This window comes from Rhinoderma darwinii, chromosome 3 (genome assembly GCF_050947455.1).
Source record: "Rhinoderma darwinii isolate aRhiDar2 chromosome 3, aRhiDar2.hap1, whole genome shotgun sequence".
Taxonomy (NCBI): Eukaryota; Metazoa; Chordata; class Amphibia; order Anura; family Rhinodermatidae; genus Rhinoderma; species Rhinoderma darwinii.
Window position 1 is genome coordinate 387,657,230 of NC_134689.1, and position 24,430 is coordinate 387,681,659.

Genomic DNA, 24,430 nt, shown 5'->3' on the forward strand with positions numbered 1-24,430 from the left:
AAGGAGGTTGTCACTCAGGATTTGACGGTACATGGCTCCATCCACTCTCCCATTGATGCGGTGAAGTAGTCCTGTGCCCTTAGTAGAGAAACACCCCCAAAACATAATGTTTCCACCTCCATGCTTGACAGTGGGGACGGTGTTCTTTGGATCATAGGCAGCATTTCTCTTCCTCCAAACACGGCGAGTTGAGTTAATGCCAAAGAGCTCAATTTTAGTCTCATCTGACCACAGCACCTTCTCCCAATCACTCTCAGAATCATCCAGATGTTCATTTGCAAACTTCAGACGGGCCTGTACATGTGCCTTCTTGAGCAGGGAGACCTTGCGGGCACTGCAGGATTTTAATCCATTACGGCGTGATGTGTTACCAATGGTTTTCTTGGTGACTGTGGTCCCAGCTACCTTGAGATCATTAACAAGTTCCCCCCGTGTAGTTTTCGGCTGAGCTCTCACCTTCCTCAGGATCAAGGATACCCCACGAGGTGAGATTTTGCATGGAGCCCCAGATCGATATCGTTTGACAGTCATTTTGTATGTCTTCTATTTTCTTACTATTGCACCAACAGTTGTCTCTTTCTCACCCAGCATCTTACTTATGGTTTTGTAGCCCATTCCATCCTTGTGCAGGTCTATGATCTTGTCCTTGACATCCTTAGAAAGCTCTTTGGTCTTGCCCATGTTGTAGAGGTTAGAGTCAGACTGATTAATTGAGTCTGTGGACAGGAGTCTTTTATACAGGTGACCATGTAAGACAGCTGTCTTTAATGCAGGCACCAAGTTGATTTGGAGCGTGTAACTGGTCTGGAGGAGGCTGAACTCTTAATGGTTGGTAGGGGATCAAATACTTATTTCTCTGTGCACAATGCAAATAAATATATATAATTTTGACAATGTGATTTTCTTTTTTTTTTTTTATATAATCTATCTCTCACTGGTAAAATTAACCTAGCCTAAAAATTCTAGACTGTTCATGACTTTGACAGTGGGCAAACTTACAAAATCAGCAAGGGATCAAATACTTATTTCCTCCACTGTATATACAGTACCAGATCCAACCTCAGCACATAAATACAACACCAGCATTAATACAGCTCAATTTAGTGTAACCCCTGCCATCTGGGTTTGTATGGCGTAAAACTACAGTTCTCAGTATGGCCCAAGCAATGGTAAGAATATGCTGGGAGATGCTGTTTCACAAAAAAAATCATATCATAATCATACCATCCATCATCTTGCTGCAGATCATATAGTGACTATAGTACTGATTAGAGGCAGAAAAAAACATTTACATTAAGTGACTCACCGATGACGATCTCAGATTCTAGTTGTTCTTTTTCTCTTTTCTTCTCCATCTGGTCCAGACCTCTATGTCGAATTCTCCCGGCCACAGCCCATTTCTGCAGTTTGCCGCTCAGATGTCTTCGGCTTCTCACTTTTTAAACATTTCTGCACCTATAAACAAAGATAAAATTCTCATGGTACCACACACGATGCCCCTAAATATAATAGCGCCATACACTGCACCTCTAATTATAATAGCACAATACACTGTGTCCCTGATTATAATAGCACCATATACTGTGTCCCTGATTATAATAGCACCATACACTGTGTCCCACACACACATTGCTCCCTGTAGATAGTGCCCCACAAATAGCCCCGTCTGTAGATAGCTCCCTACATATAGTGTCCCCTGTATATAGTGCCCCACATATAGCCCCCCCTGTAGTTAGTGCCCCACATATGTCTCCCCTGTATATAGTGCCCCACATATAGCGCCCCTGTAGAAAGTGCCCCACATATAGCGCCCCCTGTATCTAGTGTCCCACATATAGCCTCCCTTGTAGATTGAGCCCCACATATAGCCCCCCTTTATATAATGCACCACATATAGACCCCCTGTAGATAGTGTCCCACATATAGCCTCCCCTGTAGATTGTGCCCCACATATAGAACCTGCTGTAGATAATTCCAGTCACACTTTTAAGTGGACAAAAAACTTTACATACTCACCTTGATCCCGATCCCGCTCCGTCCTGTGTCAATGCAGGCCTCCTCTCTTCTGAGCAGGTCTGCTGGGGCTAAACGTCGGCGCTGATTGGCAGGGCAGAATGACTTGCCACGCGAATCAGCGCCTTCCAACAACGGAAGCGGCCCGATGATGTCATTGCACCGCTAGCATCACTGAAAGGAGCTGGTTGGTAGGGCAGAGTAACTTGCCCCGTCAATCAGCAACTTTTAACTGCGGAGCAGCGTGATGACGTCATCGCGCTGATAGCGTCGTTGAAAGGCACTGATTGGCAGGGCAGAATGATTTGCCCCCCAAATCAGCGCCTTTTAACAACGGAAGTGGCGCGATTATGTAATTGCGCCGCTAGCATCATTGAAACGCGCTGGTTGGCGGGGCAAGTCATTCTGCCCTGCCAATCAGCGTAATTGTAAGGAACTTGCCCGGCCATTCAGCACTTATGCATGTAATTGTATCTGCGTCCTATAGACGCAGGTACAATTAGTGCAGGAGGGGGTTGCGGAGAGGTAGCAGGCCGCCGCCTGAGGCGAGAAGCTCATCTCGCCTTATGGATGGTGCAGCCCAGCCTGTACGATGCCATTTGTTGGAGCCCCCCATATGGTATACCATCATATTAGTGTACAAATGACCAAACCATATTGTGCCTATATATCAATATTAAACAAGATGGTACCCAAAGAACAGTGCCATATGTTGGCCAAATAACAATGCTATACAGTGCCACCGCTACCGTGCACTGCAAAAATAATATACTGTATAGCGCCTTAGTAGCAATGCCTCACAATGCCTAATAAAATATCATCATACAGTGCATAATACCAACATGTAGTGCTCAAATAATAGCTCCATATGTAAAGTAATCTAATACTAGTGTTATTCAATGTCTACATTTTACTGCTATACGATTAAGATTTGGGATGGTCCCAAGCCTTGGATGCCGGGTCATCTGTGTTGTCCCCCATGGGTCACACAGAACCTGGGCTGGCCCTGCGTTCATTTGCAGTACTTTGAGAGGATATAGTCCAATGCACTGGTCACTTTAGAGGTGACTTCACTGCTGTACCCTTTCATCCTTGTCATGAAGAAGTGCGGCTCATTGCCCCTTGCAGGTGCTGGACATTGGACACTTCCCAAGTGCCCAAATGCACAGTCTGGCAGTGGTGAAATGACAATACGCACACTTCCATAGTCAACATACAACACTAAAATCTTTACATATAGATGCAGAATTTCTTGAATTGGGCAGTAGTATTTGATTGCAAAAAAGTGACCTTAGAAATAACACTTTTCTTAAAGGGGGAGTCCAAACTTGGCACCTGCAGTCTAGTTGTAACGTGGATTTATTTATGATACACTGTAGGCAGATTAACAACCAATCAACTTCTTTATTACCCCTTTAATAACCAAGGGTCATTGATGCCCCTGTGTCCAGGACAAATTTTCCATTTTTGATATGCACTTCTTTAAACAATATCTCTGCAACAGCTTTGAATATCACAACTATTTTTACTTTGTTCTGTTTACAAGACTTATGAGGCTTTCATTTCCTAGATTAGTTTAATTAATAAAAAAACAAATTTTTGTAATTTTTTATATATTTATCTACACTATATGTATATACCTATATACACTGTACAGCTCTGTAACAATTAGTCGTCTTCTCTCTCCGTCACCCTGGATCACTGTGAGCGGAGAGCGAAGAGGGCTATAATGCTATGTTCACACGACGTGGAAAAAAGGGCCATTAACAACGGATCAACTGTCAGTTTTTCATGGCTGCTTTGCATCAATGTGCCTCAAAATTTGAATCCATTTCCCAGCCGTTTTTCACTGGCATTTGCCATCCGTTTTACATGGATGTTAAAAAAAATGGTTGAATTTTTTTCGTTAGTTTTTTTTTGTCCCAGCCGCCTGAAAACACCACAGTGCCCATGTAGATAGTGACGCAATACCACTGTAGGTAGTGCCAGTGCCCACATAGATAGTGCCCACTGTAAATCGTGCCTCAGTGCCCACATAGTGCCACAGTTCCCACTGTAGATAGTGCCCACATAGTACAACACACAGTGCCCATGTAGATGGTGCCACTGTGTCCCCTGTAGGTAGTGCCCATATAATGCCACAGTGCTCCTCATGTAGATGGTGCCACATCTCCTGTTTATAGCACCCCCCTGTAGACAGCACCATAACCCCTGTAGATAGTGTCACCCCGTGCAGATAGCATGACCCCCCCTGCAGATAGCACCCCCCTGTAGATAGCACCACCCCCCCTGTAGATAGCGCTACCCCACTGCAGATAGTGCCACCCTCCTGCAGATAGCGTCACTTCCCCTGTAGATAGTGACAGTCCCCCTATAGATAGCAGCAGCACCCTCTCCCCCATAAATGGCATCCCCTTTCTGTAGATAGCACGACTGTAGCTCCCTGTAGGAGAGGAATTCCTCTGGCCGGGGATTCCACTCCTAGAGTGAGCCCCTGATGTATCTGTCCATATATGGACAGTGATGTCAGGGGCTATCTCTAAAAGCGGAATTCCCTGCCCGAGTGTTGTCAACGCTGTGGCCGGGAATTCCGCTCCAGGAGTAGCCCCTGACATCCCTGTCCATATATGGATAGTGACACCGGGGGCTTCTCCAGTAGCGGAATCACCAGTCAGAATGACGTCTGGGGATTCCGCTCCTAGAGAGAGCCCTAACGTCACTGTCCATAAATGAATAGTGATGCCAGGGGCTTCTCCAGTAGATTGTACACAGGCAGCTGTTAGGGCATACCTCAGTATGCCCTAACAACAAGAAATATGGTCAGACAGCCCTCGGGTCCTTCAATGGACCCTGGGCTGTCTGGCCATGTACGTTATGGGCTTTGATCGCGTCACAGGGATTTTCTGTGACGCGATCAAAGGACAGTCCCCCCTTCTCTTGTTTACTTTGGATGCCGTAATCAGCTTTGATCGTGGCATTCAAGGGGTTAACGGTGGAGAGAAGAGGTTTCTCTTCTCTCCGTCGTTAGAGCGGGACTGCGGCTCTGTATTACAACCGTTAATCCGCTCTTGATCGCGCGCAGACACGGCTATCACACAGGACGAGAATGCTCATCCTAATGCGCAAAGTACCCGTCGCTCAGGACGAGTGTTCTTGTCCTGTGTCGACAAGTTGTTAAGACCGCTTTGCTCTGGCTATAACATAAACATCACTTGTTTGTACCTTGTATATTTATTAACAAAAAATATTACTTCAAAGATGACTGTTCACTCAAATTACCACAAAGAGTGGAGGGATGACCAGACTTTACTTGATAATTATATTCTGGATATAATTTATTCACTTAATATTCAGACCTTACTCTTAGGTCCCTCTGACTTGATGACACTATGTGGTGTTAGATTCCCAGACACTCGGCCAGACACTCTAATGTTCAGCTTCTTTCTACCTATTGTTACTGCTGTAACTCCCTCCACTATTACCTCACACTTTCCCGCCTTTTTCTAACTCCACCCCTTCTTTTTCTCTAATGTCTTTTTATACAGGAGCTGCACCAATCACCTTGACCAGTGCGGTCACCTGATCTGTGAACTAATACAGGGCTCAATGGGAACCCCCCTTAGTGCAGGACTGCTGCATTTCCTTGGTTGCTAGGGAAACCCAGCCTCACCCCTGCCCATTGGGAAGACATACAGAAACAGAAGGATACGAACAACGGAAACAGACACCGGGGGAAACATAAAAGGGTGAGGGAGCAAAACATGCAACCATCTACAATACCTGGTGGGTGACCAGGAAACACCCCACATAGTGGCTGTATTTGCTTTGTAGTGTTGCATTACATTGCAGCACCCATAGAAGATAAATGGTTATCACTAGGATATCCCATACAAGTCTGATAGGATGGAGAACTGCCACTGTAATCCCTACCTATAAGGAAAATGGCGATCCCGGCCCCCCGTTTTCCCTTTTGAGCCCAGCAAAAACCAAACTGAAAAGGGGAGCTTACGTAACCTACAGACTATAATAGAAAGTGATGAGCAAGTGTACAGTGGGCCCCCCTCTGGCTGTGACCCCATGTGGCCAGGCTCACAGCTACAATAGGGGACACGGGACCCACATTCTTCTGGTAGCTTGGAATCTCAGCAGTGGGACCCCCACATGTATGGCATATCCTAGAGATATGTTATAAATGTCTATCATCAGAGTACCTCTTTAATCAGCATCTGTATAATGCGTAGACACCCTGGATCTATCAAAGGAAGAGCTGTAGTGGTCCGCCACGTTGGCTAGTAGAGACAGACACCCCATATTCACTACATATGCCCGTAGCGGACAACCCTGCCTGCAAACAATGATTGTTCATGACCAGTTAAGGAGCCAATAAAACTTCTACCACCATATTTCCGCTGACGTCTAGGCCCATTCTTGTAACTGTAAGAGAACAATGGGACAGATATTCCCCTTTTTGGAAATGAAGGGGTTACATCTGATGCCCGAACCAGCATTTACTATGGGCACATTCTCCTATGTGTTGGCTGTTTAATTAGAGCCTGCCAGATGTCTGCGGTCCAAAGGGACCCATGACCCAGATTCTGTAATTAGTAAACACTTTGTACACAGTTTTCTGATCCTGTAACGAGTTCCTTGTCCTTGGTGTTTGTAAGATGATTACCTGGGTTTCACAAAATCTAAAGAAACGCACATAACCCTGTACCGATGGCTTCTGTGATCTGCAGTCCAATACGTAGAATCATGTATTGCTTCAGGAAAATGGTATTGACCTTAGTCATTTCCCGCTGCCGGTATAACACCAACAAATTCTGCAGTGCTGCACAAAGAATGGCATGGGTATGGGCTTAATAAAGGGAATACCCATCAGTATTAGCACAGCAAGTCCTGTCGGATCCTTAAAACCACACAGCACCTTTAAAGGCTATGTCCACCTTCGCCAACCATTTTTTTTTTATTGATCCGATGCACAAATTAGCCAATAGTCTTGAGTAAAAAAATTATATAACGGATAACAAACAAGCTCTGTGTAGTCTGATCCTGCAGTCAGACACCTTTACATCGGTCCTCTACTACCTGTAAACCTACAGAATTTATAAGAGTTAAAAGTAGGGGACAGATGGTAGGGACTATGTCTGTAGAGTCAGACTACACAGTTGTTTTGTTGTCTGTTACCATGGAGAAACATAGGTCTGTATAGAAGCTGTAGACACAAAATAGTAGGACATTTTTAATTCAGACTTTTTGCACATGTGTTTCATTTTTCATTTTAGATGAACTAGGACAATTCAAATTTGTTTGAGAAGGTGGAAATAGCTTTTATGTGTTACCTGTCCCAATTCCTGTCTTGAGCAGTTAATAGTATGATTGCCTGCGGGAGTGTGGCTCAGTACTGGGCACCCTTTCTGCATAGAGTGCCATGGTCTACCACTATGCCAGGTATGTCATTGCTCTCCACCACCGAGGGCCATTCGAATATTCTTAAACATTTATAACTTGCATTACATGAGTCATTTATTCTCGTTTTAATGTAATTTTTATTATGTTTTTCCTCTTCTAGGGGCATCCGTGTAGAAGAACTGTATGTAGAATGCACCAGAAAGCGGGGGAGGTAAAAGGTATGCAGAGCAGATGTGAGCCGGGGGTCATTTCAGCAGCACGGCCCCCTGACAGCCCTACTGATTTAGAGGTAAGGGCACAGACATTAACAGCATGAACACACTCAGGACATATACAGGGAAATGGGAAGGAGCTCTCACTCATAGACATGTGCTTGGAATCAAGGACCATAAATCACGCTACAAGGTGCAGTTCTCTCCCCCCACCCTCTATAACCCAGATGAAAAGTGAGTGCCATGTGACATGACTTAACCAGTTCAGTGCCGGAAGAGACTGTTACAGTGTTTGTATGTGAATAAATGGGATGGACTGAAAAATGTGCATATTAGAAAGAGGGGAAAGGTTTAAGGCTAGGGTCACACGTAGCGTATCACAAACTTCAGACCCTATAATTCAGACCCCAGACCAGAACCCAATATTCAGATCTCAGACCATACCCCATACCAGACCCCATAATTCAGACGCCAGACACCATAATACAGGCCCTATACCAGACCCAAATATTCAAATCCCAGAGCTCATAATACAGACCCCAATATTCAGGCCCCGACCAGATCCCATTATTCAGACCCCAGACTCCATAATTTACACTCCATAATGCAGACCCCATAACAGACCTAAGACCAAACCCCATAATTTAGACCCCAAATTTCAGACCCCAGATCATTACACAAATCTCCTCACTCCTGCTTCCTTTTTCGCAGGCTCCTCTTCAGCTTCGCGTGCTTCCGCACATAACATCCTGACGCTGCCACAACATCATGATGCTGGCCAGCGAAAAGATGTCATGTGCGGTGGCACACAAATTGGAAGAAGATCCTGTACTGCGCAGTAGGAGTTGGGAGAGAGGAGAGGAGAGGTGAGAAATTAATGTTAGCCATTACCTATTGGATTGATTCAATAAGTAACTGCCGATTTAGAAAAGAAAAAACTTGTTTTTGCTGGACAAATATTTGCCAGGATTGCCCTTAAAAACTTAGGGACAGCCCCAGCAAATCTGGGTCCGTGGGTAACTATGCTTTTTTCTTTCTGAGTGGGCAAGCTCTTTCTGGTATGTTATTTGCCCTTACTTTTGTGTCATTTCCTGCTGCCCACACATCCCATAGTTCTGTGCACTGCACCCTGAGCCAATCATACTGATCCTCCCCACTTCTTCTCACAGCATGCAGTCTCACAGACACACATAGAGAGAAAAACTGCAGCTGCATCCCCCTCCTCCTCCCTGTCTACTATTTACTATGGTACTGCAGATCATTTTTTTTGAGGCGTGAGATGGTTTCTGAGTATTTACCACTCTGTAGGTAGGGAAAAGTGGGGAAGATGCTACATTGTCCCGATAGTACAATGTTGTATGTAAATATGTTTTAAAGATCCATTCGAAATAAATAATTTTAACATCTGTGTGAATGAATTTCAAATTCCTTTTAAGTCAAACACACTGCACACACTCCAGTGTAATAAACAATATCATTTACACACTTTTCCCATTCTCTGCTCAAAAAGCCATATTAAATGTCATATTTATATAAAATGGCATTTATTATACAAGCGACAAGTGCCATTCCAGCCACTTTCTACTGCCTTTACCTGTTACCAGGGCATAACTATTGAGTGGTAACCGCCGCACCCGGGCCCTGGTACCTGAGAGGGGCTCAAAGACCCCTCTGCCACATAAGAATACACCAGTATTATATATGGGACATGATAGGTGAGGGGCCCTGGTCCTGTTACAGATTGTACATTGGGGCCCAGGAGCTTTAAGTTATGCCCTTGCCTACTACCTGGGTTCCTGACCTTACAATATACACCACACACCCATTCAATAAGAATATCGAAACATCTGTGAACAGGGATAATACCATTATATGCACTGAAAAGGTTAAATTACATATGATTACTGAATTGTGTGAGTCTGCATACATTACCAGATCTACGCCTAGGAAATATAGAACATATATTATTTTGGCTCCTTTCGCACATGAGCATATGTTGTAAGAGCGCATATCATTTAATATCCCTGCTTATATATGCTTTCTTTTGGCCCTAGAACTATACCAGATCTGGCTGATTTTTTATTTTTTTTCAGGCTATTTATATTGCTGTCACACAGTAAATTCTCGGTGGAACGGGCTCCATCTGCCTGGAATACAATGGGCCGCTGGGGACTGAGATACCGGGAATCTAGAGTATGTGAGGCAGGAGCCAAGGTGACAGCAAGGGTGGGGAGGGGGACACCACAATACCAAAACAAGGACTCGAGAGTGAGGATTTTATTAAATTGAAAGAATCTCTTGGTTGTTCTGTAGGCCCAACAACATCATTATAAATAGACTGTTTCCTTCCATAGCGTGATGCTGTTGGCTGTTAATGTGGTCTTCTGGCAACCAAGCGGTTAATCACAAAACTTTAGTTCTCCATGGACTCATTTAAGGGATGTTCTTATATGACAAATAACTAGTTGGTGCCATACAACTTTGTTTATATCGCAATCGGAGATGTGATCCTACGATAACATCCACAGAATCACACTCAAGCTTGGTCCACTTCATTGATGACAGATCTTTTCATTTGGACTATTTGCCCTAAAGGAAAACTATTTTTTATAACTATTGATTGGGGAGGGGATATTTGTATACCAGTAAAGGATATGAGTGCTTTTGTAAAGCCTATTTATCAACCTTTTTTAATTTTGCATAAATCAGTAGTTCCCACGAATACTTTAAACATTGTAATATATCGTATTAGATTAAAAAAAAGTGAGATCTTCGTCCCCTTCTAGCAGATTGCACTCCCCCTTCTTTGTCTGCAGGCTTTCTGTATCTCTGTAAATGTTCACAAACCTCCTCGCTCCCTAAGAAATCCATTTGCAGTAATAAAGTAAATCGTAGACAGGGAGGAGGGAGATGCAGCTGCAGCTTCTCTCTCTGTGTTTCTGTGAAACTGTATGCTGCAAGAGAAGGAGGGTAGAAGTAAGGAGACATCTGATTGGTTTATAGTGCTGTGCCCACTAAGGAATGTATGGACAGCAGGAAATAACACTATTTGTAAGACTTTACATGGCAGAAAACAGCCGAATATGTTTCTTAACAACACTGGATCTCCACTCCCCCATAAAGACCGCCATTGATATACACTGTAGCATTACAGAAGAGAAGATGGCTACCGCTCACTAGTGCTGGAGCGTGGGCTTCTTGGTATTTTGACGTAACTTCATAATAATTCTTGGTGGGGTTCTTTTCTTTTAAGAGATCAGAATTTCTCAATTTACTGTAATTACGACTAGTGTGATCCTGTCATGATAATCTACAGTCAGGAGATCACTGGATATTACATATAACCAACAATGTGTGATCCTGTCCTGATAATCTACAGTCAGGAGATCACTGGATATTACATATAACCAGCAATGTGTGATCCTGTCCTGATAATCTACAGTCAGGAGATCACTGGATATTACATATAACCAGCACTGTGTGATCCTGTCCTGATAATCTACAGTCTGATAATCCATGTTGCTGAACATAAGATTGAAGTCCACCAGTGCCGGATCCTGATAAATCAGGTAAACATTAAATCTCTAGAATATTGCAGATAATTGTGGGAAATCGGTCTTAAGATGCCAAGACACAGGAAATAAGTGAGGGGTTCTGTCAGCACCATCAGCTGCTATATGCATTGTTCTTGGCAAATTTGGACAGAGCCAGGAACACCTGGGTTGGCAACCATCCCGGCATTGACTAATGTACCGGGGATAGGAGGTCTCATCTGTCTTGTGCGGGGTTTCCTAAACCTCGCCTCAGAACATGTGTTTTCACTTTTCCCCTTTCTCTGCAGGAAATGGCAGGACAGTGGAGCTGTGGAATAAATGAGTTTCCCTCTTCAGGGTCAGGTCCTCCGAGACTCCTCCAAAAATAACTGTCTTGTGAGAGCTTGTTAATAAGCTTCTCTTCTACACGGTGTCTTCTGAGACCTGGAGATGTGACACAGAGAGGAGGGACATCTACATCCCTAACTCACTGCGAGACAAGATGAGAGCGCTGCTTATAGTTCATACGAGATGAGGGCTACTTCTGCTATTTACACGCCAAAACACAGGACAGAGGCCAAAGCTATGGATCTGAGAGAATTCTAGAATTCTGGCCAAACGGATATACAGGTGTACTCACCGTATACCACATGCATGTACCCAACATGAAATGACCATGAGACGTGAAGTTGTGAAGTTCTGTGGACTTCAGAAACAAAAAAGTGATCACTGTGGTTTTGCACTTGATATAGCGTCCTCTTCTGGAACGGCAAACAGGTGCAAAAGTTCAAAAAGTCCCCTTTACAACACTGGCACCAAATGAGTCAAATAAACTTCTAAGATTTTTTTTTAAAAAATTTGTCAAAATTCTGTATGAGATCCGAGAACATGTCAATCTTTAAAGTGTAGCTAAACGTTTAACAAACTTCTGACATGTCTTAGAGACATGTCAGAAGTTTTGATTGGTGGGGGTCCGAGCACTGAGACCCCCACCAATCGCTAAAATGAAGCAGCTGAAGTGCTCGTGTGAGTGCTCAGCCGCTTCGTTTCTGTTCGGCTTTGTCTGGAAAGCCGATGTATCGGAGTACAGGCTCATAGACTTTTTATTGAGTCCATACTCCAATATATTGATTTCCGGAAAAAGCCGAACAGACACGAAGCGGCTGAGCGCTCACACGAACGCTTCAGCTGCTTCGTTTAAGCGATTGGTGGGGGTCTCAGTGCTCGGATCCCCACCAATCAAAACTTCTGACATGACACTATGGCATGTCAGAAGTTTGTTACACTTTTAGCTACACTTTAATATATGCCTTTAAGCATCTCCCACTATGTTATTCGGACGGGTCAGAAGGTGTTAATAATGAGGCTTTGTGAGCTGAGAGAGACCTCTATGAACTCTAGAAATAAGAGGCCTTGGCGCTTTTGGCCCATTGACTTCCATCAGCATTAAAGGGGGAAGCTGACGAGACATTACAGACCCATTGATTTCAAGGGGTATGCCAAGCTCTGCTGAAAAATCCCAAAAAATTCTCACTGAAGCTGCCCAAAGTGGAAGGTAAATGGCACTAGAGAAAGGGCAGGTTAAAAAATGATAGCTGGACTATTATTGGTTATTTAGGGGCAACAAGGACACTTTTTCTCAAAAAGCCTATGTTACGAAGGGTCTGTTGACCCACTGGGCCATACCGCCTTGGCGGTAAGGCAGCTGGCCAACAGGGAGCAGGTGATTGTCTATAGTTCTATAGGTACCTGTGGCAGCTCAGACAGCAGATGGGCAGGCTCGGCTGGAACTTAGGTAGCAGGTCAGACGTGGATGTAGCGCAGCACGACTTTGGCACCGCTCTGTGCTAGACCAGGAAGGTATGGATTGCTAGGAACAGGAATTGGAAACAAGTATAGGTACAGGGGCAGGGACTGGAACAGGAAACACACTAGGAGGCCATCACATAGACAAACTATAGGGAACACAACAACGCTCAGGTATAGAACTAGGGGGCTGGACCCCTCTTATAGTCCAGGGTACTCACGGGTCAAAGTTCGTCCATGAGGTCCGGTGCGTGCGCTGCGCCTTTAAAAGTGGGCACGAGCTTGCGCGCGCACCCTACGGGATCCGGCAGAGGGGAGTGGACGCGAGCGCTGGCGTCTCCTGAGGAGGAGGCTGGGGCCAGCGCTTGCCGACTCGTGGCTGCCGCTGTCAGGTGTAGGTTGGAGCTGATAGCCAGCAGCCACGGACATTACAGCCTACACTGTTGCTTCATTCACTGCAGCTTTTAAAAAATTATTTTTCTGCCAAAGTCCATTCCCACCAGCATTTGACATTTTAAGGCCGGCCCTTGATCCACACGGAAATGCCCATGAAACCTCCCAGAAATGCCCAATTTGTGACATATTTGAACAAACCCCGTCCCCTTTTTGAGGTCTATTTTGTGAGAAAAACTGGATAGTTGGGAGGTATGCCCGAAACAGTTTAAGGTATGGCCAAAGCGACACCCGCTTCTCAAACCATTAGGGTATGTTCACACGGTGGGAGTATCGGAAGCAGAACGCCTCCAAACACCTGCCCATTGATTTCAATGGGAAAAATGGCATTCTGTTCCGACAGGCCGTTTTTTTTTACGCGGCCGTTTTGAAAAACGGCCGCGTAAAAAAACGGTCGCGAAAAAGAAGTGCATGTCACTTCTACAGACGTTTCTCGAGCCGTGTTTCATTGACTCTAGAAAATAAGCTTAAAAAACGGCCGTAAAAAACAGCGAAAAACCCGAGTTGCTAAAACAGCTTAAAAACACCTCCGTATTTTCAGAAGTTTTTTAGTAAGCGTCTGCACATACCCTTACAATATTCCATTTTAGATACTTATTATTAACCATTGAGGACCCAGCCATTTGTGTCCATACTCTATGAGGTTTTGTTTTTTGTAGGACGAGCTGGACTTTTTTAATTGGACTATTTTGTTGTACTTGTAGAGTTTGGTTTATATACATTTTATTGGTGAGGGTGCGCTAGAAAAAACAAAAACTAAAGAACAAAAAAATCTCAGCCATTTTTTTTTTATATATTTTGTGTTATGCCGTACATTGTTCACCAATAATTAGCTTCATCGCTACCGTTCTCAGGATACAAAATATGTATGTTTTTTGTTTTCATAAATTTTTTTCATAAAAATTGTTTCAAAAAATATTTAGTTTTTTTTTGTTTTTGTTTGTTTTTAACTTCTGTGGCTTTATTTTCTAATTACATTTAAGTGGTTTACCAGGTAATAAACAAGTTTTTTTGTTGACAAGTGCAGACTTCTTACTAAGGCTTCGTTCACATCTGCGTTGGGGTCCCGTTCTGACGTTCCGTCGGAGCTATCCGTCAGAACGGGACCCTGAACAGACACAAACTGACACAGACAGAAACCAGATGGTGACGGATCCGGTGCAAATGGTTTCCGTTTGTCTCTGTTTTGCACCGGACCGTAGTTTTGCCGGAAGCAATAGCGTAGTCGACTCGGAAAACATGGGCACCGGATCCGTCACCATTAAAATCAATGGTGATGGAAACGGAAACCTCTAGTTTTCGTCTGTGTCAGTTTGTGTCTGTTCAGGGTCCCGTTCTGACGGATAGCTCCAACGGAACGTCACAACGGGACCCCAACGCAGATGTGAACGAGGCCTTATAGATGGATGCTGCGCCGGTAAGATTCGCCGTACCGGCAGTATCATTGCCTGTCACTTGACCACGTTAGCGTCCGCAGTTCATTGGAAATGAGTGTTTACGATCACCTGTCCCCAACATCACCGGGCTAAACGCGGGTCGGCGCGTCACAGCAGCATGTGACCTAAATACATTACACTTATCATGTGTTGTCCTCCCTGCGGTCTCCCTACGCATGCACCATGCAGTCAAGAAACATTTTGAACAGTGCATGCTCCGACGACGTTCAGCTTCTAAGGCTTCATTCACATCTGCGTCAGGGCTCCGTTCCGACGTTCTGTCTGAGCTTTCCGTCGGAACGGAGCCCTGACTGACACAAACAAAAACCATAGGTTTTCGTTTCCATCACCATTGATTTCAATGGTGGCGGATCTGGTGCCAATGGTTTACGTTTGTCTCCATTGTGCAAGAGTTCCGTCGTTTTGACGGAAGCAATACCGTGGTAGACTGCGCTGTTGATTCCGTCAAAATGACGGAAACCTTGCAGAACAGAGACAAACGGAAAGCATTGGCACCGGATCCATCACCATTGAAATCAATGGTGAAGGAAACGGAAACCTATGGTCCCGTTCATCGGAACGCAGATTTGTTTGAAGCCTAGGAGACACATCAGCCTCTTTTTTTTTTTTCTTAGTGCGGTGTAATAAGCAAATATTAGCAGACACAATGAACTTACTTCCATAATGTAAGTGACAACACTGTGTCTGTTAATATTTGTTTGCACAAAAAGTGCTGATGTGTCTATGAACATTGCAGTCCCGACACATCTAAATCAAACTGCGCCAGGAAGAAAACGTGCAGGGGAAAGGTTAGCGGTGTGTGGGTAGAGAGTTGGAGAAGGAGAGGCTCGGGCTGCGTGCTTGTAGAGGAGGGGTTTAGGAGAAGAAAAAAAAAAAGCTTGCAGTGACCCGCCCACTTCATTGGGCTGAAATTGAGGAACGGTGTTATGTGATCATGTGACCACGACTGAAAACGGAGGAAAATCGCATTTGACCGATGTAGCATCCATCTATAAGTAAGTAGTCCTCATCTTTCATTTAAAGTCGCAAAAACCTTTTGTTACCCAGGAAACCCCTTTAAAGCATATCTAACCTTTTACGTGACTTTTCTGAATGAGTTGCCATATGTGTGTCCATGAGGAATAACAGTATTTCTGGACATTATATGACTTGTATTCTGCTTTGCTTAGCAGTTTTCCCCTCTATAGGTTCTATCCTCATTTTCAGTTTTCTCTGAGCTAGTGGGTGGAGCCTAACTGCTATCATGTCTTCTATCAGAGGTGTAGCTAGCAGAGGGGGTGGTGGCCAAGGCCCACTGAGATGGTGGGGCCCAGGGGCGGGCTGGGCCGCAGTGTCATGTCCCGGTTTCAAATGTATCTGCATCCTCAGGACGCAGATACAGTTAAATCCAATGCTGGAGCAAGGAGCCTTTGGGGCAATATACTGTATGGGGCATTTATACTGTATGAGAGAAGCAATGAGGCATTATACTGTATGGGGGAACGATGGGGGCATTGTACTGTATGGGGGCAGCTATGGGAACAATATACTGTATGGGACATTATACTATATGAGGGCAGCTATGGTGGAATTATACTGTATGGGAGCATTATACTGTACGGGGGAAGCTATGGGCATTATACTGTATGGGGCAGCTATGGGGGCAATATACTGTGTAGGGTCTACTAAGGGGTCATTATACTGTGTAGGGGCCACTATGGAAGCATTATACTTTGTGGGAAGGCACTATAGGGGCATTATTTTGCATGGGGGCCACCATGGGGGCATTATACTGTGTGGGGAGGCACTTTACTGTGAATGGAGTTTACAGAAGCAGCGTAGCAGTTACAAAAATAGTGTAGCTCCCTATGCTATGCTGTTTCCGTAACCCCTATTGACTTCTATGGAAGTTTACAGATACAGAGTAGTACAGCAAACTAAATAAGCCTGATCCTGCCGGATGCGCCTCTGCAGCTATAAACATGAGCTGGGGGGCCAACTGGGTTGGGGCCCACTCAGATGTTTTTTGCCCCCCCTGTGCCAAACCCCTAGCTACGCCTCTGTCTTCTATACACAGCACACATAGAGAAGAGAACATCCTGCTCCCCTATCACTATCTATCACAAATCTATAGAAGCTGCAGCAGCATGGAGGAGATTATATAGCAGTAATGACCAGTGTAGCTGAGAATCCAGCACTGGGGTGAGAATTAACACTTACTAGAAGCTGCAGCAGCGTATCTGTGTCAGCCTCTAACTCACTCATTCTGCTCCTGCTCCCTTCTCCATAGACCTCTATGGACAGCTGTAACCTGATCCCTCAGTGAGCTGATAGTCTGTCTTGTGTTGAGGAGAGAGAAAAAGCAGTCAATTCAGAGTAAGGCCTGGTTTACACGAGCGTGTGCGTTTTGCGCACGCAAAAAACGCGGCATTTTGCGTGCGCAAAAGGCACTTAACAGCTCTGTGTGGCCTCAGCATATGATGGCGGCTGCGTGCTTTTCGTGCAGCCGCCATCATTATGACACTCCGTTTGGATGTTTGTAAACAGAAAAGCACGTGGTGCTTTTCTGTTTACATTCAGAGTTTGACAGCTGTAGCGCGGATCACGCTGTTCGCACGGAAGTGCTTCCGTGTGACCTGCGTGATTTTCACGCACCCATTGACTTCAATGGGTGCGTGATGCGCGAACAGCGCACAGATATAGGACATGTCGTGAGTTTTTTTCAGCAGACTCACGCTGAGCAAAACTCACGGACTGTCTGCACGGCCTCATAGACTTACATAGGTCCGTACGACACGCGTGAAAAGCACCCGCGTCGCACGGACGTATATCCCGCTCGTGTAAACGAGGCCTAAGGGACAGTTCACACAGAGTTTTTCGACACGTTTTTTGATGCGGAAACCGCATCAGAGAACGTGCCAAAAAATGACCGAAAATGCCTCCCATTGATTTCAATGGGAGGCGGAAGTGTTTTTTTCCCGCGCGCAGAAAAAAATCGGAACGCGGGGAAAATAAGTGACATGCCCTATCTTCAGGCGTTTACGTCTCTGACCTCCCATTGACATCAATGGGAGGCAGAGAAAGCGTATTTCGCTGTGTTTTTTGCCCGCGGCGCTCAATGGCCGCGGGTGAAAAACGCTGTGAAAAACGCTGTGAAAATCGGCGTGCAGGCAAAGTAAAATCTGGCTCAAAATTCCAAACTGAATTTTGAGGCAGATTTTCTGCCTGCAAAAAACTCTGTGTGAACCCAGCCTTAGGGTATGTTCACACGGCCTATTTACGGACGTAAATCGGGCGTTTTTGCCCCGAATTACGCCCGAAAATAGCGCCTCAATAGCGCTGACAAACATCTGCCCATTGAAAGCAATGGGCAGACGTTTGTCTGTTCACACGAGGCGTATATTTACGCGCCGCTGTCAAAAGACGGCGCGTAAATAGACGCCCGCGTCAAAGAAGTGACCTGTCACTTCTTTGGCCGTAATTGGAGCCGCTATTCATTGACTCCAATGAATAGCAGCGCTAATTACGGCCGTAATTGACGCGGCGTTCAAGCGCCTGCACATGCCGGTACGGCTGAAATTACGGGGATGTTTTCAGGCTGAAACATCCCCGTAATTTCAGCCGTTACGGACCCCCGCCGTGTGAACATACCCTTAGTGAACAGTGAGGAGGGAGGGGGAGAGCCTAATAAGTAGAGAAAGAGGCATTTTTTTATTAATAAGATATACAAAGTTTCTTATATTTGCCTGTAAGTTTGTGTCCATTTAAGTTTACTTACTTTTGATTAATATTCTTTTTCTAGTGCCAGTGGAATACATGTCTATTTACAATATATTATTGCCTATGCATATAAAATGCCCAGGCATTTCTTAGGGCATATCGGTAAACCTAAGTTTTGTCCTAATAAGCATTATCACAGGACAAACCTGGGCGCGTTGTTTAGGCCTAGCCTCGGCCTGGCTTTCCTAGAGTCCTAAATGGCAGATCGAATTATTTAGCATACTAGTGATTTTGTAGATTTGACATTTAGGAGTCAGGAAAAGCAAGTGCCAGTACAATGTTGGTTGTCACCCAGTTTTCTTGAACAGATATAATTATGAAATGGCTAAATTGAATATTAACCAACATAAAAGAAGAGTAAGACTAAAAGAGGTTGTCAAGGATTAGTAAAAAAAAATATCTTTTGTTCCCAGAAACAGCGGCAGTACGCCACTTTTGTCCATGCTGTGTATGGCATTGCAGGTCATTGAAGTGAATAAGGCCTCATGCACACGACCGTATTTTTTCCCACCCGTAAATACTGGCGTAAATACGGGTCCGGTGTCACACGTATTCCACCCGTATTTACGGGCACGTTTTTGGCGGCAAAATAGCACTGCACTAATCGGCAGCCCCTTCTCTCTATCAGTGCAGGATAGAGAGAAGGGACAGCCTTTTCTGTAATAAAAGTAAAAGAAATTCATACTTACCCGGCCGTTGTCTTGGTGACGCGTCCCTCTCTTCACATCCAGCCCGACATCCCTGGATGACGCGGCAGTCCATGTGACCGCTGCAGCCTGTGATTGACCTGTGATTGGCTGCAGCGGTCACATGGCCTGAAACGTCATCCAGGACGTCGGGCCGGATGTCGAGAGGGACGCGTCACCAAGGCAACGGGCGGGAGACCGGACTGGAGGAAGCAGGAAGTTGTCGGTAAGTATGAAAGTCTTTTATTTTTATTTTTTACAGGTTTATACTGATCGGTAGTCACTGTCCAGGGTGCTGAAAGAGTTACTGCCGATCAGTTAACTCTTTCAGCTCCCTGGACAGTGACTATTTACTGACGTCGCTTAGCAACGCTGCCGTAATGACGGGTGCACACATGTAGCCACCCGTCATTACGAGAGCTCCATAGACTTCTATGGACTGTCCGTGCCGTTATTACGGCCTGAAATAGGACATGTTCTATCTTTTTCAACGGCACGGGCACCTTCCCGTGAGAAAACGGGAAGGCACCCGTCGCCAATAGAAGTCTATGAGCCCGTTATTACGGGTTGTAATTACGACCCGTAATAACGGGAGTTTTTACGGTCGTGTGCATGAGGCCTAAGACTGAGCTGCAATACCACACACGGCCTATGGGCAAGAGTGACGCTGTTTTTAAAAATTCTGGATAAACGCTTTATTTTAGGGTAATTGCTCTTACACCGCATGCCATTATGGCTTCTTGCAAGCTCTTGAGTATAAGAAGCCATACATAGCCATATACTTCTATAGAGCCATTACCTGTATGCCTCTAATTTCATACAATTGTACTCAGATACATACTGAATGACGAATTATGGAGGGATTCTATTTTAGGGGAGGATATCTTGGTAATGCAGTGCTGTATACCTTATGACGGGATATGGAATGCATGAGATTCTGTAGTATAGAGTTATTGGGACTCCGTGTGCCGCTATACAGGCTCTATGGACACGGCTGATTGCAGCATGTGAATGAATGAAAAGCTAAGGCCACATGTATATGTATATATATATATATATATATATATATATATATATATATATATATATATAAAAAATACTTGGAGCTTTAGGCTATGTTCACACTGAGTATTTTGGGGGAGGAATATCTGCCTCAAAATTCCGTTTGGAACTTTGAGGCAGATATTCCTCTCCCTGCACGCCGATTTTCGCGGCGATTATCGCGCCGTTTTTCGCCCGCGGCCATTGAGCGCCGCGGGCATAAAACAGCGAGAAGTACGCTTTCTCCTGCCTCCCATTGAAGTCAATGGGAGGTCAGAGGCGGAAACCCGCGAAGATAGGGCATGTCGCTTCTTTTTCCCGCGAGGCAGTTTTACTGCTCGCGGGAAAAAGACGCCGACGCCTCCCATTGAAATCAATGGGAGGCGTTCTCGGGCCGTCTCTGCCGAGTTTTGCGACGCGGTTTCCGCGTCAAAAAACTCTGCAAAATACCCCGTGTGAACATAGCCTTATAGCGGTGTTATTAAGACTTGCTCACACGTAGGCCTCTTTGTTATATTACACTACATTTTTAGCCGGGGCTCCTGTGAGAGTCTCCGTCAGTGTGGGCCTCATGTTTCACTGATGTTCATTTACAAATTAACAAGGAGCTAATTGTCACCAGTGAATCTGTTTGCAAGTGATTTGTCACCTCTGTGGTTGTGTTAAGTCTGCCTAGCCGCTAGTAATGTATGTGTGTAGAAGGTTAGGGCAGGGAAAAGCACAGTACTGTCTATGAAGACGGCCAAACTACAAACTCATAAGGGCAAACGGGACCTTTTAGGTCCCCTCAGGTGACTGCAACCTATACACCCGATATAGTTACACCCCTGCTAGGTACAGTCCACATACCCTACAGAGAGGCAAGGCTTGGGACTAGGCTTCATAAGAATACCCATACACTTCTATTCTCTATAATGAACTATGTTTTTCTAGATAGTTTTAATAAAGTACAAAATATTATAGGGCATTTTGCTTTAACCCCTTCAGGACCAAGCTCATTTTGGCCTTCAGGACCAGACCCATTTTTTCAAATCTGACATGTTTCACTTTATGTGGTAATAACTCCGGAATGCTTTTAGCTATCAAAGCGATTCTGAGATTGATTTCTCGTGAGACATTGGACTTTATGATAGTGGAAAAATTTGGTCGATAAATTCAATATTTATCAGTGAAAAACACCAAAATTTTGTGAAATATTGGAAAAATTAGCATTTTTCTAAATGTAAATGTATCTGCTTGTAAGACAGGCAGTTATATCACACAAAATTGTTGCTAATTAACATCACCCATATGTCTACTTTAGATTGGCATCGTTTTTTTAACGTCCTTTTATTTTTCTATGACGTCACAAGGCTTAGAACTTTAGCAGCAATTTCTCACATTTTCAAGAAAATTTCAAAAGGCCATTTTTACAGGGGCCAGTTCAGTTGTGAAGCGGCTTTTACGGCCTTATATATTAGAAACCGCCAAAAAGTCACCCCATTTTAAAATCTTCACCCCTCAAAGTATTCCAAACAGCATTTAGAAAGTTTCTTAACCCTTTAAACGTTTCACAGGAATTAAATCAACATAGAGGTGAAATGTTCAAATTTCATATTTTTTTTTGCAGAAATTCATTTTTAATCTATTTTTTCCGTAACACAGAAGTTTTTACCAGAGAAATGCAACTCAATATTTATTGGCCAGATTTTGCAGTTTTTAGAAATATCCCACATGTGGCCCTAGTGTGGTAATGGACTGAAGCACCGGCCTCAGAAGCAAAGGAGCACCTAGAGGATTTTGGGCCTCCTTTTTATTAGAAAATATTTTAGGCACCATGTCAGGTTTGCAGGGCTCTTTCGGTGCCAAAACAGTGGAAATCCACCAAAAGTGACCCCATTTGGGAAACTACACCCCTTGAGGAAATTATCTAGGGGTATAATGAGCAATTTGACCCCGCAGGTTTTTTGCAGAAATTATTGGAAGTAGGCCGTGAAAATTAAAATCGACATTCTTTCAAAGTAAATGTAGGTTTAGCTAATTTTTTCTAATTTCCACAAGGACTAAAGGAGTAAAAGCACCGCAACATTTGTAAAGCAATTTCTCCAAAGTAAAACAATACCCCACATGTGGTCATAAACGGCTGTTTGGACACAAGGCAGGGCTTAAAAGTAAAAGAGCGGCATTTGGCTTTTGGAGCTCAAATTTAGCAGGAATGGTTTGCGGAGCCATGTCGCATTTACAAAGCCCCTAAGGGACCAAAACAGTGAAAACGCCAAAAAAGTGACTCCATTGAGGAAACTACACCCCTTGAGGAATCCATCTAGGGGTGTAGTGAGCATTTTGACCCCACAGGTGTTTCATAGATTTTATTAGTTTTAGCTCCAAATTTTTAATTTTCTCAACAAATAAAGGAAAAAAAGAACCCCAACATTTGTAAAGCAATTTCTCTGGAGTACGGCAATACCCCACACGTGGTCATAAACTGCTGTTTGGGCACACGGCAGGGCTCAGAAGGGAAGGAGCGCCATTTGCTTTTGGTGTACAGATTTTGCTGCATTTGGTTTCTGGTCGCTATGTTGCATTTGCAAAGTCCCTGTGGAACCAAAACAGTGGATCCCCCCCAGAAGTGACCCCATTTTGGAAACACCCTCAAGGTATTCACCTAGGGGTGTAGTGAGCATGTTAACCCCACAGGTGTTTTGCAGAAATTCGTGTGCACACGATGTGGGAGAGTGAAAATGGGATTTTTTCCATAGATATGCCAATATGTGGCGCCCAGCTTGTGCCACCATAACAAGACAGCTCTCAATTATTATGCGGTGTTTCCCGGTTTTAGAAACACCCTACGTGTGGCCCTAATCTTTTGCCTGGATATTCGACAGGGCTCAGGAGTGAAAGAGTACCATGTAAAATTGAGGCCTAATTTGGCGACATATAAAGTATTGTGTCACAATTGCAGAGGCTTTGATGTGAAATAAAAGAAACCCCTGAGAAGTGACCCCATTTTGGAAACTGCACCCCTCAAGGCATTTATTAAGAGGTGTAGTGAGCATTTTCACCCCACGTGTCTTTTCCATAAATGATTGCGCTGCGGAAGTTACAAATTACAATTTTTCCCTAGATATGCCAATTCATTGTCAAATATGTCGTGCCCAGCTTATGCCACTGGGGACACACACCTCAAAAATTGTTAAAAGGGTTCTCCCGGGTATGGTGATGCCATATACGTGGAAGTAAACTGCTGTTTGGGCACGCTGTAGGGCTCAGATGGGTTGGAGCGCCATTTGGCTTTTGGAGCGTTGAATTTGCTTGGTAATAGTTTTGTTTGGAGTATCACTGTTGTTTCCGTTTATAATGTGGGGCATATGTGAGCTTGGCAGAGTACATCAGGGGCATAGTTAGGTGGTATAATAATAAGGTAAAAAAAATTATAAAATAATCCATAGATGTGTGTTACGCTGTGATCGATCCTTTCTGCACAGGCCGGTGTTGCACTGATAAATGGCCTTACTTATCCCCCTTTTGGTCCACACTCCGCACCTTTGCAGTTTGGGGAATTTTGCCGGGAAAATGTTGTCCTGGTATAATACGGGCGCCCTCCCCTTCCTGGTTCCCTAATTTTAGTGCCTTGATACATCGCCTTTTGAAACCGAAGAAATGTTCCCCTCGGGCCGGCACAACTGGATATTTTTCTTTCCTGACTTATTGGAGCCTTAGCTTATTTTATTTTTTCATAGACGTAGTGGTATGAGGGCTCTTTTTTTACGGGACGAGTTGTAGCTTTTATTGGTACCATATTGGGGTACATGCAACTTTTTAATCACTTGTTATCCTTTTTTTGGGAGGCAAGGTGACAAAAAAACAGCAATTCTGCCATAGTTTTTTAGTTTTTAATATACAGCGTTCACCACGCGTCATAAACTACATGTTACCTTTATTCTGCGGGTCAGTACGATTCCGGCGATACCTAATTTATAGAAATGTTTTATAACTTTTTGCACAATAAAATTACTTTTGGAAAGAGAATGTATTTCTTCTGTCGTGATGTTGTGAGAGCCATAACTTTAATTTTTTCG

General features: G+C 44.3%; 1 long non-coding RNA gene across 1 annotated transcript in view; it reads left to right on the forward strand.

Moving 5' to 3' along the window:
• The first annotated feature begins 5,599 nt into the window (after window positions 1-5,599).
• LOC142748337 (uncharacterized) overlaps window positions 5,600-24,430 on the forward strand; it is a 38,176-nt gene continuing 19,345 nt past the window's right edge. Inside the window, exons 1-2 of the long non-coding RNA XR_012882234.1 lie at window positions 5,600-5,759; window positions 7,586-7,714. This is a non-coding gene — a long non-coding RNA (uncharacterized LOC142748337). The remainder of the gene's footprint in view (window positions 5,760-7,585; window positions 7,715-24,430) is intronic.